The sequence below is a fragment of the Rissa tridactyla genome, chromosome 2, assembly GCF_028500815.1.
Source record: "Rissa tridactyla isolate bRisTri1 chromosome 2, bRisTri1.patW.cur.20221130, whole genome shotgun sequence".
NCBI classification, from domain to species: Eukaryota; Metazoa; Chordata; class Aves; order Charadriiformes; family Laridae; genus Rissa; species Rissa tridactyla.
In genome coordinates, this window is record NC_071467.1 from 101,781,534 (window position 1) to 101,801,415 (window position 19,882).

Genomic DNA, 19,882 nt, shown 5'->3' on the forward strand with positions numbered 1-19,882 from the left:
CAATGACCTCTCTCTCCATGGCCTGAAATGAACAATTAAATGGGGAAGGACTTGTGAAACAGAGCATCGAGCATGCCAACCTGTGGGCAGCTTTCAACTCAAACACGGCCTGGAAATGAAGCTCAGGTGACAGAGCAACCGCCTTTGCCGGCTTTCGGCTAAAGTAGCAATCGCCCTTTTTGTTGCTTGGTTGGTTTCAGCATCTTAACCTAGAACTTTAGGGCCCAGGTTTGCCTCAATTTGTTTTCGCCAAGGAAGCTGAGATAAAACGCAGGGACTGGCAAACACACAGCAAACGCCTTTCCCATGTGGTGCTGCAGCCCTCGCAACGCTGAGGTTTAAGCCAACTGCAGCAGGCATTCTCCATGCCAAGGCAGCTGAGTCAGGAGCCTGAAAGAATGTGAGGGTGGGGGAACTTCAAGGGACCTGAAGCACCAGCAAAGGGGGAAACTGAGGCAGCTACACTGCAGTCAGGCAATCGGGAGCCCAGGCTGTGCATGCAACTGGTTGCAATTTGGACGTTTCCATCTAAGTCTGCCTAAGGAATGCAAATAAACCACTAGGTCTGTTAGTATAAAATACTCTGAACTGCAAGAGCATCTTCTTCTCGGTTGAACGTGGGCTAGCAGCATAAGAAAACCCCTGGTTTTCCTTGTACTGAGCATCACCCCGCAGACTTTGTAAACTCTGGACTTGCTAGCCCTTTCCAAGTCAATCCTCTGTAGGCAAAAAAGGGGGCGCTCAGTTAGACTGCAACTCCCAAGAACAAAAGCAGCCAAAATTCAGACAAGCAGGGGAACCTCAACTCCCCCTCCCTGTTGCATAGCGTAACTAAGTGAACTCCTGTGACCACTGCTACACGCAGCGCAACCATGCCCAGTGCGCATCCACGGCTCGGTGAGATCCTGAGGACGTACGCACGCAGGATGCTCAGGTCCCCCACAAGCAAGGCAACACCAGGGATCAGGAAAAGCTTCTCTTTCAAGTTCTATCTTCATGGTAGGACAGGTTGAGAGGCAGATCCCATATAACTGTAGGAATCAGGTTAGCACTGCTCTGGGAGACTGTTGTTAAACCCAGACTCATTTTTGCCCGAGTAACAGAAGCCCCACAAACCCTTAGGTTAGAGCGCAACTGAAGGAGTGCGTGGAGCATAAGATGCTTAAATCCTGTAAATCCTTCAAACCAGCTTTAGTGCTGACCTTTGCACCGGGAAGTCACAGCCGCAGACACTCCCTAACAGGTTAAACCCAAGTTCTTCAGATTTCAAAAAGCCTGAAGAACCACCTATAACAAATGGGGTTCCTTGCAGCTGTTTCACAGCCTTCAGTTTTGTCCAACAGCCTGTCAGCTACAGTACCTCTGTGAGCGGAGTAAAGCCGCCTGCTCTTTTCTGCAGCCTTGGGAGTTTCTTTTCTTCCGCATCAAGGGCGGGTGACTTTTGGGCCCCAGCAGGTGCCAGAGGTACTCGGGATAACCCATCTTCTGAGGTCTGAGCTCCATGCTGTTCCTGTTAGACAAAAGGACGTCAAGCTAGCAATCCAGCACAGATTTTTTTCTAGGGGATAGTACAGAAGATCTTGCTCAGGTCTAAATCTGGAAGGGCTTTTGTACACACAGCCAACCAGCAAACTCCAAAGTTACTTTTTGTCGAGGACTGCATTCCAACTGCGCACCCATGGAGTGCTGCACTCAAACTAAACGGAGGCAAGAGAGCCAGAAAGTTAGTTTGCCTTGGAGCAGCATTAAGAACCCCAGCAAAGCCTCCACGTGTAGGCAGCAAGTTGAGATTGAGATTACTATTTCTGATTTCCATGACTAAAATTTAATTTTGATCTCAATCCTGACCAGGGATGAAAGTCAAAGAGATGTACTTCCTATCTCACAAAACAAGACACGACTAAAGACACCACAGGCCAGCTTTGCAGGTAACTAAGCCTGTGCGGTAAAGGCTTTGAGGCTGTACCCAGCTCATTAAAGGGGAAGAAGAAAAATAGCGGGAAACCCTTTGTGATAGTGCTACTCAACAAATCATGTTCCCGCTTTCCTTGGGGAAAACGACCTGCACAAATAGAGATATTGTTGAGTAAGTACTGAAAGTGAGGAGCGCAAAAATTTCTCATCACCAATAGCTAAATTTTCCTAAAAACCAAAATAATGAATATCACAAGCTTACCCCTGCAACAGCTTGTTTCACTGCTGCATCCTGTTCCAGAGACTCTTCTGCTGGTGGGGAGCCCCTGCGAGGAGACGGGGAGAGAAAGAGAGAGAGCAGTGAGCTGTGTACCTGTACTTTCCCACGGAATTCTCAAGAATTCACCTTCAGGATAAGAAATGCTTTTTCAAGGCTCCTGCTGGCTGGAGCCCCGGTTGCACATGTGTGACAACATCCTCTCAGCTTCCAGCATGATTCTTTCGGAGCAGCAAGACTGGGATAGAATGAAGCGCTGGGAGCTTTGTAAATTCCTTCCCATCTACCTGTGCAAGACTCCTTTGGTTTCTCTTGATCAGTTTCATTCTTTGGAAAACAGGGAAGCAACCAGCACTTCCTCTGTCAAGTGCTCTGGGATCTACTGGGGATAAAGGCTGCGTGCCAGGGCTTATACTGCAAGGTATAACATGAACGTCTGCAACTCTACCTGCAGCCAAATCGAGTTAGCTTACGGAAACTAAGACCAGCACAGGGAACTACAAATGGGACACCTACAGGATATTTACTTGCCTTCTGTAGGCTAGTCAAGAGAGTGACTGTCCCCATTTGGAGAGGATTATCAGTAAAACCACACAGACTCTGAAGAGCAAACACATGCACAGACATTAAAGTTGTCCGTATACATGTGCCTTCTTCAAAAACAAGAATTTGCCTTGTCACCAAAGACCCCCTTTTCCAGGAGGGAGACCTACAACAGACTCTCACGGTATTCTCCCCTTTCAGTCCAGCGTGGTAAGAGTAGGCATCACAAGCTTTGTCTAATGACTTCCCTTGGTAGTTAAAGCCACAAAAAAAGGCAAGAAAACGTTCCTTTTACTTGAACCCATCCTACTCTCTCAGTTCCTTTCTTTCCTTCTCTTCCCTGAAGCTTAGGTGAACCACTGACAATTTAAGCACACAACAGTGCCGCACGGCTAAATAGAGCGCTAGTGTTTCAAGCGGGGAGAAGAACAGGGACGGAAAGAGACACGCACACAGAGCCAAAAGAAACAAGAACCACGATTAAAAGAGACTCTACCTGGTCATAAGATCACCCTGAGACGGCTCTGGGCAGCAAACGTCTAGCCATTTGATATCTGCACAGAAAAACAGCAGTATTAAAAAAGTCAACTTTCAATTTCACTTTTCAAGTCAAAAGAAGTACAGAAGCCAGAGTTTTCTAAGGTAGGTGAAACCTAAGAAAGATCAGGCATATTAAATACTTCTGTAACATGCGATACCTGTCCTCCTCTTTTTTGCTGCAGTCTCAGCAGGATCGTCCGCAGCTGTACAAATGCTGAGGAAAGAACACACAGAACAGTGGTTTGGAACTTCCTTCAGCTTCTGCCAGGCTGACTCCCCTTCACAGGACCCAAACTTCCAAAGTTACTTTTCATAGCCCAAAGGTTTCCCCCTCCGAGCGCCCCTGGCATCATCTCAGGCACACACACCCAACCGCCACCGCTGAGCATCCCCCACCGACACCCCCCAAACGGACCACTCACACAGAGCTAATTATCCCACTACAGCATATTAGGCCTCTCTGCCTCATTCTGTTAACGCTTTCTAACCTTTGACATTTGTTCCCATCACCAAAAACTCGCGGAAGTTAATATGTCACGTTTCCCTCTTTCCTCAAGGAAAGCAGCGTACCAGCGATTCCTAAGCCATCCATCAGTCACTACACCCAGTTGCAAAGAAAAGACTAAGTAGGACAGGAAAGAAAAGGTGGGAAAGCAACTCATGCATACGCCCACTTCAATAACTCACGGCTAAATCGGTGCCTGTGAACTAGGTTTTGAAAAGATTCTCGGCTGCACCCTTTCTTATTAAGCCTAAGTCCAAATACTAGATCAGCTGATAACAACGATAAAATCCAGTAAAACTTTTTACTTTGGGAATGGAGCACAAAGGTTGTTCCCGGCTGGTTTTTTCCTCTGCTTGCCTCCCAAAATGCCATGACAGACGGCAAGGATTCTTGCAAGAATTCTTTGGTCTTTCTTACACAAAATAATTTCTTTTAAACTGTTATGCCCACGAACCCTGCTGGAACCCCTGCGAGCCCACGCCGAGCCCCGCCGCCCCGCAGGGGGGACTCTGGGCGAGCAGAGGGGCCGAGCCCAGCCCAGCAGCGTGGCGGGAACCCCAGGGCGAGACACCCCCCTGCGCCCCAGCCCGCAGAGCGGCTAACGGCTCAAGCCCCTCAGGCCGAGGCGGTGGGGCCGAGGCTCCCGCTCCCCGCAAGCGGGCCCCGGGGGGGTTCCGCAGCCCCCACAGCCGGGGCAGGCCGCGGGCGACGGGCTTGGACGATGGGGCGATGGGATGGGGCGATGGGACGGGGCGAGGCCCTCGGGCAGCCCGGAGGCGGCGGGGCGGCTCGCTGACCTGGGCGGCGGCCTCTCGGGCGGCGGCGAGACCCTCGGGCGGCGCGGGGCGGCGGCGAGGAGGGCGCCGAGGGCCCCCAGCAGCCATGGCCACAGAGGCCTCGCGCCGGCACGCGGCGGAAGGGCGCCCGGCCCGCGAGCCCGGCGCCGCCTCCCTATTGGCTGCCGGGGAGCGCCCCCGCCCCTTCGAAATGGAGGGGAGGGACGGGGAGGTGGCGGGGCGCGTGCATGCGCGGTGCCATCTTGGCGCTGCCTGAGGGAGGCGGTAGCGGCCGCCCAGCCCTCCGCCGCCTCCTCCCCGCTTGGGCCGGGCCTGTGCCGGCCCGCCCCCGTCCAGGTGAGGAGCTTTCCCTCCCAGAAAGCCCCGAGCCGAGGCCTGGACGGCCGTGGAGGGGGACGGGCTCGTTTCCCTTTAGGGAGAGGCCCCGCAGAGGCCGGAGGGGCGGCCGGAGGGGTCCAACAGAGGCCGGAGGGACCTCGCGGGGGACCCACAGAGGCCCGGGGGGCCCGTCGGAGGCCGGAGGGGCCCCACGGAGGACCCAGAGGCTGGAGAAGCCGTTCCGCCTCCCGCAGGACGGAGGCGGGCATCACGGGCCCTTGCGCGCCCCCTGCTGCCTCCTGTGCTCCCCGGCGGTGAGGGAATGGCATTGCCGGGCTTACCCAGCGCTATGGAGGTAGCGCAGCCACCGCTTTTTGCCCATCCGCTGGGGAGCTGCGGTGCCTGCGCCCGGCTCCGCCATGGCAGCGGTGCAACTAGGGACGCGGACGCGGCGTTCGACCATGGTGACGAAGCGTGATGTAGCGGCGGCCAAGGGCCCGCTGCAGGGAGCCCGGCTAAAGCGGCCGCTGTGGGGCTGGCAAGCAGGCTGGCGAGTGCTGGGCTGGCTCCTGGTGGCCTCGGCTGGCTCTCGGGGGCAATCCCTTGCCCTGCCCCGCTGTTAAAGGGGGGTTTTTTGATACAGTGCTTCCTAATGGTTTAAGAGCTGTTGCCTCTGGGGTGGAAATGTGCATGTGTTGCTGCAGCCATGTCCCGGAGAGACTTTTCTCTCCTGGAGAGGCACATGAGGTGCGAAAACGAATTTTGAAGTCTAAGAGGAGCAAAGGGGGCAGATGAAAGGGCTCAGGGCAGGAATGGCCGTTTGGGGCAGCCCTTGTCACAGGAGGTCCCACTAGCTTTTTATGCCTGCAGGGAGTCTTAAGTGATGGTGGGGTCTGGTTTAATGAAAACGACCTTCCTCGTTCCTTTAGGAACTTAATTGCCGCTTCACTTCTGCTTCAGGGCTCTGGCCAAGGAAGATGCCTGAGCGCTGGACGCAGAAGTGGATGTGGCAGAGGGCTTGCAGGCAGACTGCAGGCAGGGTGGGCGGTGGGAGCAGCCCCGCAGAGGTCAGGGCAGCCCCATGCAGGGCCTGCGACTTGGAGATGAGTTGCCTTCTCCCTCCCTCTCCTCTGCCCATCCCGTGTGTCTTAGCTGAATCCTGCAGCTGAGAGCTGGAGGGGGCGTAGGGCGTTTGTTTGAGTTCCTGGGTAAGGAAAGATGCAAGGTTTTTCTTGGTTTAGCTCTGTGAAGCCAAAACTCACCTGCAGCGCTCCTGTTTCTGTCCACAGCGGAGAGAAAGCCAGAGCGCTGAACCCACCGGACAATATTCCAGGAAAGGGGGAAGGGTGGTCTTTTGGGGAAGGGCTCTTCCCTGCCCCCAAGGCAGATGTGTCCCACGTGAGACTCGTACAGCTGCCCTGTGGCACAGGGTGATGCTGAGGCTTCTCTCCTGCCTTGGGACCCCCTACCCTGGGCACAGGTGTGGAGCCAGCCCTGGGGCTGCAGGATTCCTCTGCCAGGCATGTCCCCCCAGCCGCAGTTTCTCCCACCCTGCAGCAGAACCCACCACAGGACAATCCTCAGAAAAAGATGAGAAATCTCTGGGAACTGTGTTTGTTATTCTAAAGCAGCTCCTCTGTGCTTCCTGGTAACACCACTTCCTTGTCCTCACCAGGACAGGGGTTTTAATGCTGTTAAATGATTTTAAAACACCTGTGTGAATGGCTTTGTGTGTGCTGGAAAAGTACCTGACAGTGATGGCAGGGTCAGTGTGGCTGCGGTGCCCGTCCAAAGATTTTGTCCCAATCGGATTCCTTTGTGCGTGGTGTTTGGTGTGGAGACTGTTGTGATCTCTAGACGTCAATAACCAAACACATAAAAAAGTGACAGTTTCATTAAATTAATGCCACTAGACTGAGAGTCTTTCTTTTTGGAGTGGAGTGTCTTGTTGCACCGTACATTAAATGCTTTTTTTTTTTTCCCTCTCTGGCAAAAAATTCCCATTTTTCTAAAGGCAAATACAACAACAGCTGGATGTGCCAGAGGCTGTACGTCGTAATTCCTGGCATGTCTTTACAGTGCAGTTTTACATCAGTTACATTTCTCAGTGCCTGTGATTTATGCAGCTGATGGTCAGGACTTAATTCCTTACTATGCCTTTGAGCTTCTTGCTCAGTACATTGATGTGTAATGACTCAAAATTAGGATATTTGGTGCACGTAAATCCGGAATCCCGTTACCAGACATTGACATGTTTACATGGATTACTGGAGTCCCATCTCCGATCCGATAGTGAATGCAGATCATTCCAGAATCTGAGCTCATTAATTGTGCGTTACCCAAAGTCTCCGCCTTTAGAGCAGCTTCAGTGTGAAAGCAGCTTCACACACCTGGATGCTGAAGCTGCATATTTCAAATTAGTGGCACAACAAACTGAACAATTAACTTTGGGGCTGGAGGAAGGGTTGGTAATTTTAGCTATACCCCTAATTTTAGGTATGGAAAGCATAATATACTTAACCTGGCATTTCAATCTCTTTATTTCGCATGTGTTCGGGATGATGCCGGGTGGCACAGCGCTATCCCAGACTCCAGCGCTGCGACTCCCCACAGGGCGCCTTTGCTGGGGCTTTCGCTGGCTAATCTTGGCGGTTCTTTGCCTTGGGCACCTTCCCCCTAAATATGAGCCAGTTTGTCAACAAAGCTGCCTCATGACTCGTGTGTGTTTAGCCGGTCAGCCCGTTCTGTACAGTCGCTCTCTATGGAGTGGGATCGCACGCGGCAGCAGAAGCGGTTGGAAAAACAGCTTATATTTCACGCCGGGTAGCTCTGAGGCTGAAACTCGCTCGCTCTTTCCCACTGCCCCAGTTCAGCAAGGTCACGCGTTACAATGCGGCGCCTGTAGTTAAGGTGCATTCATAATACTGGTTCACACCGGTTGCATTTTTCGTTCCCTGTAATTTACAGAGCTGCAGGTGACGTTCACGGCTTCGCTGTGGATTATCCCTTTTGGTTTCCTGCTCGGGACGGGAACAGCTCTCAGCACCTCTCTGTCCCGTTTATGGTGCATCGTAGCCGGTGGGCTGTATTTCACCCAAGCGCCGTCTCTCCAGCGTGCCGGGCTGGGGAACCTCACGCGCATGCCAACAGGGCACCTAAAGGCACATGGTGGGAGCGGAGATGACTTTCCTTTGAGGACCTCGCAGCTTGTCCCTGCTTCCAACCCCAAAACGGGCACTCCAGGAGGCAGACTCCGTCTCGTGGCCAAGCATGGGTCTGGGCGGTCTTACTTGGGGTGTAAAATCGCAGACCGTGAACTCGGCTCCTGCCTGAGCTGAGCAGGGCACATCTGAATTCCTGCCCATCTTCTCCCCTGCGCACCAACCCCTCCCAGACGTTCCTCCTTCTCCACGGGCTGTCGCGGTGGTGTTTGTCACTCAGCTCGGAAGGGACACCGCCATCACCACCACTTTGTGGACTGAGAAGGACTAGGAGTGCTGGGCAGGGGGTCCCTCAGCTTCCCGCCACCATTGTCGTGGCAGGGGCTTGCATGGAGGTGGCACATCATCTCACCGAAGCCCGGCTGCAGTGTCTGGTCCACATCTGATCTGGGCTGGGAGGATGGGTTTGGGGGAGGCGTGCGGAGACCCTGTTCTGTCCTCCCGGTGTCACCAGAGAGGTGGTCAGCACTCCTGGAGATGGGCTCTGCTCCCTCCCCTGCTGCGTGGTGCGAGGCAGGGAAGGGCGAGGACCTTCAGGGCAGCCACAGGGGGCTTCCTGGGAAAGCCCCGCTTGTTTGGGAATGTCTCAGCGGTCCTCTGTGGGTGGCAAGTTCTTCCTGTAACTGCTCCAACGTAACTCCCTCTTCTGCTCTGAGAAACCCACAACAATTTATTGTCGTTTAGACGGTTATTCTCTCACCCGATGACCCCTCCCCACCCAGGAAGGGGACAGGGAAAAAACAAGGAAACGCGAGGACTGAAATACAAACAGATTTAACAGAATAAGACTAGACAATTAACATTAATAACACTAAAGAACCAGTATTGATCCCGATACCAACAGAAAATGCACAAGGACTATTCCCAGCCCATTCCATCAGCAGAAGCCGTGCTCTCCCAGCAGGGACAGCCAAGGGGGGACCCTGCGAGCGCTGCGGCTTCGGGAGGAAGGGAAGGGCTCAGGGCTCCGGCACCGGGGCAAGGAGCGCTCAGGATGGCAGCCAGCAACGGAGAGAGAACTCTGCAGCAAACTTTCTCATTTCTACTGAATGGTTATAAATACATACAGACAACTATACACATAAATACACAGAGACACAGATACACACACCTGCACAAGGCGCATTCTGTATGCAGGCTTCACACTTCCAAACAAATCATCATTTTGCACCGACCGAAAACGCAATTCTGTGTAACACACTCAAACACTGTTCTAAAATAACACCCCATCTACTCCATTATTTACTTGTAAGCTTCTTTGGTAATGACAGAACCTAATTAGCCTTTTAGACTTTGTTTTTAATCAGCATAAAGCTTAACTTCAGTCACGTGGCTTAAACACTTGGTTTGAACACACTAGAAGGTTTTCTTTCTTTCAAGAGATTAAAGACCATTTAAAATTCAGCAGCAGAATTCTATTTGTTCCTAAAGACCAAGAGTTCTAAATTTTGTGTCAATTCTGATCAAGAATGCTCACTCATGACACCGGAGTACCAGATTTTTTTCAAAAATCACCTGGTTTATCTTTGTAGCATCTCTTAAACCTGGATATTCACCCTAATGGGCACTCTATGTTAAGCACTCAGAAATTCATTTGCTAAACCAAAATTTAATCGTGCTTAAACCACTGCCAAACCACTTCAAGTTCAACCATTTACAATTGCCTACCATAGGACACTGTGGGGACGGCGGGGGACACAACTGGCAGGATAAAGCAGATTTTCAATTAATACCAAGAGCAAGAGAATCAAGGCCGTATTCTTCTCCGTCAAAATATTTAAGGAGGTGTTCTAAACTGTGGCCACCTCACATATTAACCCTGCAAAGGGCAGTGCAAATATGGAGAACTAATTTAGGTTACAAACAACAAGTTTAACCTAAACGCATGATTACCTTCAAAAGAAAACAATCCACAGACATGAGTTCTGAGTTCATGTATTAATTGAGCTGTAAGAAGTCTTCAACTCTTTGTAAAAGAGTTAGACAAAGCCAGATTAAAGAAGGGCTAAAAACCGAAACTAAGGCTGTTCTTCCTTTGGGGAAAAATCCTTCTGTTCATAAAACGTAACCCTCTTGGCAGAAGCAGGCAAGGCAGGAGGCAGCACGTCGAAATACAGGTGGTCTGACACTGAGAAGGGCACGAGAAGTGCACGACTGGAGGGAAGCAGCACGGAGACTCTTGCCCATCAACATACCCCACACCCCTTTTTAGCTTTTAGAAGGTAATAAGCTTGGAAGAAATCAGTAGAGAAATCATATTAGCATAAGCAAATGACTGAAGTCTCCATCTCTTTGATATATTTTTAGAACAATCTTTGCTCTATTATGTTAAGATGGATGTGGAAGCGAGACACCTGTGATCTGAGAAGAAATAGATGTGTACCTGAAACAGAAAATTAAACAGCTGGCTTAGATTCATTCAGCTCTTTTGGACTTTACAACATTTTCCAGTTTTTAAACATCCACAGTTTTGTTTCCAGATCACCAGTCTTTGAAACCTCTCTCTTCAATCTACCACGTTTTACAGGATTATGCCACTTCTTCATTACTTGCAGCCTCGAAGGAGTTCCTGGCACCTCACCTGCTCCGGGTATCACTAAGACTGGTCACAACCCCTAAAATGTCAAAGCTCTTACCCCCCCGCCCAAGCCCCAGGAAATCCTCCCTACCTAAAATTTCAAACACCAGGAGCCTGCATCGCTCCAAAATCAGTTTCTGCCCCATTATCCTGACACATACTGAGGGCTCGTACAAGCCGCTCCCACAGCTCACTGAAACTGCAGAGTTTCTGCTACCTCATTTGGTTGTGCTTCATCCATTTTCTTCGCCTAATTTTTGCTCTTTTGCCAAACTAGGCTCCTGTAATGAATATGGAAGAAAAAAGAAGAAAAACCAGACTTCTTTATCCTCCCTATATTCAAACTCTGCTGGTAAGCAGGTCACGACTGGTGTTTGCTATTAAACAACCATTTTATTCTAACCTTGAATCTGTGAAGCGTACATTTTAAAAATCACCAGATCCCTTGATGGTTACCAACAGTTCTTCCCCTTCCTTGGGCATTACTGGAATTGAGGTGGAAGCCCTGAACTCCAGGCTTGTGTCTTTCCAAATTATTCTCTCCATACTTGCAGCATATTGAAAACAACGTGCAATGCTGCAAGGATGACGTTTTTAAGCACATTCCTAAAGGTGCGTTACAGTCACCTACTCCAACGGCAGGGAATGCCAGGGCAGCAGGATTGTTTTGGGGACAGTGGACACAAAAGGTTTCCATGGACGGAAGCAGCGTGTCAGGGATAACAGAGGATGGTGCGAGTGAGACACAAGGGAAAATTACTAAGTGGACCATTCCCATTCCCATTCCTTCCACCTCCCTGCTACTCGATTTAGCAATTGATCCAACAGAGAAGGAACAGCTTTTGCCTCTCTCCCCCTGAAGCACACCATCACCAGAGCAGATCACTGCTGGGGGCGCTGGGAATCCACTGGGAGGGAAAGCAGAGCAGCCCCTTCCCATGACAGTTTCCACACTCCAAAAATCAAACTCACAGACAAGATGCACGGAAGCCCAGCTTCCTCCCACCACCTCTGCCGCTTGCACTGGCCCTGGGGCTCACTCCGTGCCACCAAGCCGGCAGGAGACTAGTCCAGCAGCAAAAAGCAAACGATTTTCTGACAGCTTCGGGCACTGAGCAGCCCAACAAAACGTCAGATCAAGGGCAGCTGATGAAGGAGGAACACAAAGAACGACCGATCCTTTTGGTGGCATCAAGCTGTCAGATTGTTTCCAGCCTTCTCAAACTGCTTCCTTAGTTCTTCCTCCACAACTTAGTAAGAAAAATCAGCATTTTAAAAAATAGATGTGTTGAGTATCTTGTAAGTAGATCTATAAATTGAGCATTTATACTATACAAGTTACTCTGATTAAAAAAAACAACCAACGAAACAAAAGACATGACTACCACATTAAACAATTTCTGACCAGACACGTACCAAGTAATCACCACCACCATTAACTAATTCACACAATGAGACTCACTATTTTTTCCTTTAACTAGTCTTCTTCCCGACCCTTCCATGCCTGAATCACGTGCACTCCAGTGAGCACAATTTCCATGAATGAAAACACAATCAAAGCGACTTGGAAAAACGTGGCAATTATTACAGCGTACCGATGGTATCTGAAGCGTACTCCAGTATTTGAAGTATCAGTAGCGTCCAATAACTTAGAGTCTCTTAGTTAAAAAGAGTTTCCAGAGTTTAATCCCACTATGGAGTATAAGCTGTGAAAGGGAATTTGAGTGGGGACTTTTTTCCCCCCGTTCCCCCCCTACCTTTGCTTTGCTGCTGAAATAGCAAGTCCCATTACTTGCGAAAGCCCCTGGTATTTCTTCTCCATCCCCAATGCTGACATTAGGGCTCGTGGCTACACAGTCAAGTCAAGCCTGCAAAGCAATGCAGCCGGAAACGGAATCAGAAAAAAAATAATCTTGCTCCTCTGTCTTTTTAATGGTTGATTCATTCTCCCTACTTGCCCACTCGATTGGGGTCTCCAAGGGGTATGCAAATCCCATTTTACCCCTAAAGCCCTTCCTAAAGTCCTAACCACTTCTGCCGCAAAATGTGGTCCCCTGTCTGATGACATTCCCGTCGGGATTCCAAACCTCAGAATAATTTCCCTCAGTAACACCTTCACTACCTCCCGTGCCTGGCTGGTACGGCAGGGAAAAGCTTCAGGCCATCCAGAAAAAGTACCCACTAGAACCAACAAACACCGGTACCCGACTTGCCCGGGAAGCTCAGAAAAATCAATTTGCCAGTAATCCCCTGGTGTGTTTCCTTTCTTTATTGCTCCTGGTGGGGGTCTCGGCTCACTGCGGGGATTATTCTTCTGACATATTTCACATCTGTTTACAACACTGTTTGCAATACTAGTCATTCCCACTCCCAAAGCTTACGTCTGAGTATTATCTACTAAAGCCTCCATTCCCCAATGGGTTTCTTTATGAGTTTTCTCTGAAATGTCTCTCCCAAGATTCTCAGGTGATATCACACGCTGATCCTTGGCCATCCACCATCCGTTGTCATCCTCACCGGACATTAACAACTTAGCTAATTGCTCGTCCCTTCCTGTAGACTTGGGAGGCTGACTTAAATGTTGGGATCTTCCAGGCCACGTCCCCAGGATTTTCTTTTCTGCAGCTTGCCCAGCAGTCAGAGCCGCCTTTCGGTTTTCTGTAACGATGAAAGAGTTGCCAAATTGATGAGCCTTACAGTGCATCCCAGCAAGTTGTTTAGGCAATTGCGCCACTTCTAACAACTTCTTTATTACATTTCCGTATTTAGCTGGTGTTCCTTGAGCAGACAGGAGACCTCTTTCCTTCCACAATGCTCCGTGTGCATGTAACACCCTGAAAGCACATCTCGAGTCAGTCCCTATGTTCGCAAGTTTCCCAGCTGCTATTCCCAGAGCTCTGATTAATGCAATTAATTCTGCTTTTTGTGCTGAAGTTCCTGGAGGGAGTGCTTCTGCCGCTATAACTTCTTCTTCTAGGACTGCAGCATATCCTGCCTTTCTAGTTCTGTTAGCAACAAAACCACTCCCGTCCACAAATAGATTCATTTCTGCTGAGTCTATAGGTTCATCCTTTAAATCCGCTCGACTAGAATAAACCTGTTCCATTGTTACCAGACAGTCACGTTCTAATTCTGTCTCACTCGCTAAAGGTAACAAGGTTGCTGGGTTCAGCACTGAAGTCACTTTTAATTCTACATCATCCTGTTCTAATAAAATAGCCTGATATTTCCTCATTCGGCAAGGGGACAACCAATGCCCCCCCTCTTGCTCTAAAACAGTAGCCGCCGCATGTGGTACCTGAACGACCAGCTTCTGCCCCAGGGTTAACTTCCGCGCCTCTTGCATGAGCGTTACGGTCGCTGCCACCGCCCGCAAACAAGAAGCCAACCTTGACTTACTTGGTCCAGCTGCTTGGAAAGATATCCTACCGGTCTTTTCCAGGATCCGGTCTTCTGAATCAGTACTCCCAAAGCAATACAGTGTTTCTCGTAAACAAATAACTCCAAAGGTTTTTCCAGGTTTGGCAGTCCGAGGCGCTAACAAGCCAAAATCAATGATCCACAGGCAACACCATCCGGCCATTCCCAAAAACGCTCTCAGCTCCTGTTTAGAGTTTGGTTCAGGCATTGGACAGATTGCTTCTTTCCGCTCCATTCCCAGGCTCCGTTCTCCCTGCGTAACCGTAAAACCCAGATAAACAACAGTTTGTTGCACCACTTGAGCCGCCTTCTGAGATACTCCATATCCAGCTGCTCCTAGAAAATTCAAGGGATCAATCGTATGTTGCACACAATCAGGTTCTGTCTGTGTCCCCAGGAGAATATCGTCCACGTACTGTAACAAGGTTACTGCCACATTTTAAACCATTGATCTCTTTCCTTTATAGTGGTCAGCAGAGTGTACGGATTAGCCACTACGGAGTAGTATTATATTCTGATTGTCATTCCCGCAACAGTCTGTATTTAATAAACTTTTCTATCGATGGTTCAAGTCCTCTTTTTCCTTCTAATTTTATTGGATATTGTTTTCGTCTTACCGGTCGTGCATTCGGCTTTAAGTCAGTTTTTACCGGTTCTGCTGCTTTAGATCGTCCCGGCGTTCCCGCTTCCCATACGAGAGGATTCACTGCATTCATCACTCCTCCGGGACTGTAGATGTCTGCACATCTTGGTTTTGCTGGAATAAGAAGACTTGCGCCTCCAACGCTTTTTCTTCTGGTATTTGCACATGGATATGATTATCTTCAAATGCAATCTGAGCATTAAGTTTACTTCATAAATCCCTTCCCAATAACAGCATAGGGCAGTCGGGTACATACAGGAACGTATGCACACAGGCTCGAGATCCACATCCACATTTCATAGGCTGAAAGAAAAGCCTTATTTCTCTGTTCCCTCTGGCACCAATAATAGACATATTTTCACTGCTCAGTTTTCCTTTACAAGAATTCAAAACGGAGCACGCTGCTCCTGTTTCCACTAAAAATTCTACCTTTTCATTCCCCAACTTCAGGGTAACCAGGGGTTCCGTTGAGGACACTTTCTGGTTTATTTTTCCTGGTCCCCGTCACTCGGAATTCTGGTCCAGAGTGAGAAACCCTGTTACCCTGGGATTGTTCCATGTTTTAGGGAAATCGTTTCTGAAATCTGTTCTGGGGACATTCTCCCTTCCAATGTCCCTTTCGTTTACCAAGCGCACACTGATTCTTTTCCAGAGCGGGGCAAAAATTCCCATCTATTGCCCCTACGTTTTGGTTCCTTCTGTTCCCATTCCATCTCCTGCCTCCTTGATTTCCTTCTGCAATAGCTGCTGTTAACAACCGACCATTCCTCACTTGCTCTCTGCCCTGTCTCTTTTCTATTGTAGACCCTGAGCCGCCTTCTGCACATATTCTCCGTAAATTCCTGACATTTCCTTCCAAGCTTTTAAATCTGCCTTTTCCTGGAGCACCGCTCCCCCGCCTCGCCCAGTACCACCAGCCACAGCTCATCATCACGCTGCCCATCCTCTATCCCTTCTTCAGCTTCTCCTTTCCTCTCTCGGTGCTGCCACCAGCGACTGACTATCTTCCTCTTCCACTTCATCCTCCTCTTTACACTTATTACATCTTTTGTCAATACTACAAGCCGGACAACATCGCTTCAACAATCTTGATTTCACAGTTTCCTGTTCTAATGCCAGCACATTAGTATCTTTAACTATTAACCCACAATCTTTTCTGCTCTTACAGTCATTTCTTAGGTAAAAAAAATTAAAAATAAATCAACATTGGGAACTTCATCCCATTTACCTTCCCTTCTACAAAACAACATTAATTGCAATATGGTATTATACTTTAACGTGCTATTCTTTGGCCATTGTTCCTTATCTTCCAACACATTGGAAGGCCCCCATTGATTACAATATTCAATCAATTTCTTCCGCATTAGGGGATCTTTCCCAAATTTTCCCCAATGTTTCAAAATACATCCTAAGGGAGAAGCCTTTGCAATTCCCCCTTCCCAGAATGATGAAACATTTCCCATTATTCCGACCCTTTACCTGCTCCGGTCGCCACCGTACCAGCGCAGGAAAGGAACCAACCCAGCAGCTGCAAATAGCAATTCACCCACCGACACGTACCCCTTCTGGGACGATTTACTCGGGGGGGTTACCATGCAGTTCTTACCACACAATTTTCAATTTTTACCATGCAATATCTCAACTGGTTGCTCCGCTGGTTACTCACCACCCGACAGGGAGTCACCAGGGAAGTCCCCGGAGAAGAGAGAAGAGGTCCGGTGCGCGCTGGAGTTCCGCTTGTGATTCCCCGCAGTGATGAGAAGCCGTCAAACGCCAAGCCTATATGCAAAGTCCCGTCTGGGTCGCCAAAACTGTTACCTGAAATAAAAGCTCTTGAACCCAAAAGTAGTTTAGAGAGGAGACATTGCTTTATTCGACGTCGGGTTTGAGAAAACCCATACCAATTTAGTGTTGTTCAGACAATTATTCTTGAACCTGATGACCCTCCCCAACCGGGAAAGGGAATTGGGGAAAGCAAGGAAACACAAGGGCTGAAATATTAATAGATTTAATAGGATAGAACCAAATAATTGCCAATGACACTCAAGAAACACTGTTCATGCCCACATCAATATAAGATAAAGAAGAAGGATGCTCAGGCAATTTTATCGGCAGGAAGCCGTGCGCTCCCAACCGGGGACAGCAAATGTGGGACACCGCGAGCGCTGCGGCTTCGGGAGGAAGGGAAGGGCTCCATCGGAGCCAGACGGGGAGCACGTGTGCATCCGCACAGACCGGTGGCACCCAGGAGCGCCGGAGGAGAAGAGCTCCGCCAGCAGCACCCGGCACAGGGGCAATGCCAAAAAGCCACGCTGGCCGTGCCCCACAGATAACCCCCAACCCGCCCTCCTCCAGGGACCGTGGCCGCGGGGTGGCACAGGCAGGGGGTCCCGGCCTGGGGCCGCACTCACCCACGGACTCGGTGCAAGCCCTGCAGCTCCCCGCCATCCGCCTTCTCGTACGCGGCCACGGTTTCCCCCCGCTGGAGGACGCAGTCCCAGACGCCTCGGAAAATGCCGGCATTTTGGTAAAAGCGGGCGGTGCCCGATGCCAGCAGCCCGGCCAGGTGCCCTGCCAGCCACCGACGGGGTCGGCGTGAGCGCCCAGACCTCGGGGGACAGAGCCCACCTCCCCCCCGGGCTCACCTGGGCACCCCGGGGCCACCACCGTGCCGGTGCCACCCGGGCACGGCGAGCTGCCCCTTCCACGCAGGACACGCACCAACCTCCCGCCGCCCCTCGCCCCTGCCCAGCCCCGCTGGCCTTTGCAGAGAGCCCGAAAGCGCCGCTCCGCCGGGGCAGGGAGCCCGTGCGAGGGCAGCCGGGGCACCCCGCAGCCAGCACCGGCACCCCCGGCCCGGGGCCCGGGGCAGGGACAGCCGGGGGGACGCGGCCAGCTCGGCACCGGCAGCCGGCACCCACCGGCCGCACACGCACGGCCCCGACCCAGCCACAGCGAGAGGGGACCCGCATCGCCCCCCGCCTCCGCACCCCGGGGAGCGGCCCCTCCCCAGCCCGGCACCCCACAGCCCCCCCCGGGCACCCCGCAGCCCGACCCCCGCCCGGGCAGCCTCCCCCAGGGCCAGCAGCAGCACGGCCCTGCCCCGCCGCCGCCCCACCGGGATCGGCATCGGGATCGGGATCCGCATCGGGATCGGCATCGGCATGGGGACCGGGCTCCAGCCCCGCCGCTGCCGCTGCCCGCACCCCCGTGGCCGGCAGCGCTCCCCGCCCGCCTCCGGCTGCCGCTGAGGAGCGGCTGTGGCCGCGGCTAATGAAGGAGCGGGCGGGGCCGCCGCTCCCGAGCGCCCGGGGGCAGCTCCCAAAACGTTCCAAACACGGGCTTGAATGCACAGGGATGATGAGGGACGGTAAGGGAGCTGTAGCTCACCCCTCGGCTCTATCCTGTCACTATAAACCTGGGACTGTCCACGGCGTGTGGTGTGCTGGCTGCTGTTAAACGCCCGGCACCCGATTCTGCAGAACTGAAATCAAGACAAATCTCCTGACTGAGTGCGTTGATTGGTTTTTGCGCAGCGGGTGAAGAACCCTGATTTAGGGACATCTCCTCCCGCCCTGGTTTTTCCCATTCCCGGCTTGCGGCTCCCTTTGGGTGAGCCCTGGCACCGGCTGCTCGACCCTGCTCACCTGCACCATTCTGGGCCTCCACAATAGAGCTGCCTCCCCGCTGCGGAGCGAGGAGACCCAAAGGACATGTGGCAGAGCAGTCCCCAGGGGGAGACGCCACCGTCCGTCCCCGGAGCGGCCAGAAGAAGGGTTTCGTGCAGGGCTGCTTGGTCTGAGGAGAAAGAGCCCTGGAGACAAGATCTCAACACAAAGACCGCCAGAACCCAGGCTTAACAGGGCTGGACCAGCCCCTCCGATAGCCCGGCCGCAAAGCTTCCCAAACGAGACAAAAGCTGGGTCTTTGCCTGACCCAGGCTGTAGGAGGGAGGAAGAAGAGGGAAAGCGTTGCAGGGAAGATGCCCAGACAGACGCAGACGGGGGAGTAAACTGTTTATTGCAACACAAGCGGGTAAGGTCTGTCTCTGCTGCCCAGGGGCTCTACACCTTTCTTGCCACACACCTCCTCAGGACATCGTCCACAAGCCTTCCCACGAACGCCCTCCTTTCTGACGCGGGCGGCTGGGGCTCGCCTCCGACAGGCTTTACACGCAGTGATCTGCGCCGGGCTCCTGTCTGGGCAGGGGGCTTGAGACCCGCTGGAGGGACGGGCTGGCGGGACCACTGCGGGCCCATGGAGGAGAGGGTGTCCTTAGCGGGACAGCACTGCTTCGGATCTCGTGGTGTGTCTGGTTTTGTGACACCCCTCCCGGAACTCGGTTCGGGGGACAGTGCAGGCCCACGTTGACAGATCCGCTGCAATACAGAGTCGACTATGCAACGTGACCTGGTCCTTACACTCAAAGTGCTGTCTAAGGACGTGTCAGAGTCAGCGTCGCTACTGACCCTCCTGGGCAGCTTGGCACCTTCCTGTCCCCGCTCATGCTGGGGCAAGGTGTGGCCTTCCTCCAGATCTGATCCCGCTCTGCTGCATCGCCCTGACATCAGGGAGATCCTGGAGCTCCTGGGTGGAGGTGGGCAAGCTGGGCTTCGAGCCTGCAGCGGCGGCTGGGCCAGGCGAGAAGTGTTGATGGCTCCCGGCGGTTTGGGGGCATCCTTCAACTTGGTCAGGTGTTGCCGAAGCCTTTCCTGAGAAGGAGACACCAGGTTGTGGCTCGCTGTTGCCTGGACAAGCGCTCGCACCCCTGCGTGCCGAGGCTTCACGCGGGCGCAGGCCAGGGCTCTGCTTCAGCCGTGCCACGAGGGCAGAAGAGAAAGGCTTCCCTCGGGACTCTGCGTGGCTGCCCATGCCCACCCCAGCACCTCGCGCCGGCTCAGCTCCGAGCCCGGTAGTCCTTTCCCCGCCACACCGCCCGGCCCCCCCAGCACAGCCCTCGCCTCTGCTGCACCGACCGCCTCCCCAGCACGCAGCAAGTGAAGCCCCAGCCCTCGGCACCGTGCCGCTGACCGGTGCCCACCAACGCTCGGCTTTGCCTACCTCTTCTGGCCTGGACACTTGCTGGGCGCGCAGCTTGAGCGTGGTCAGGTACTGCCTGTACTCGT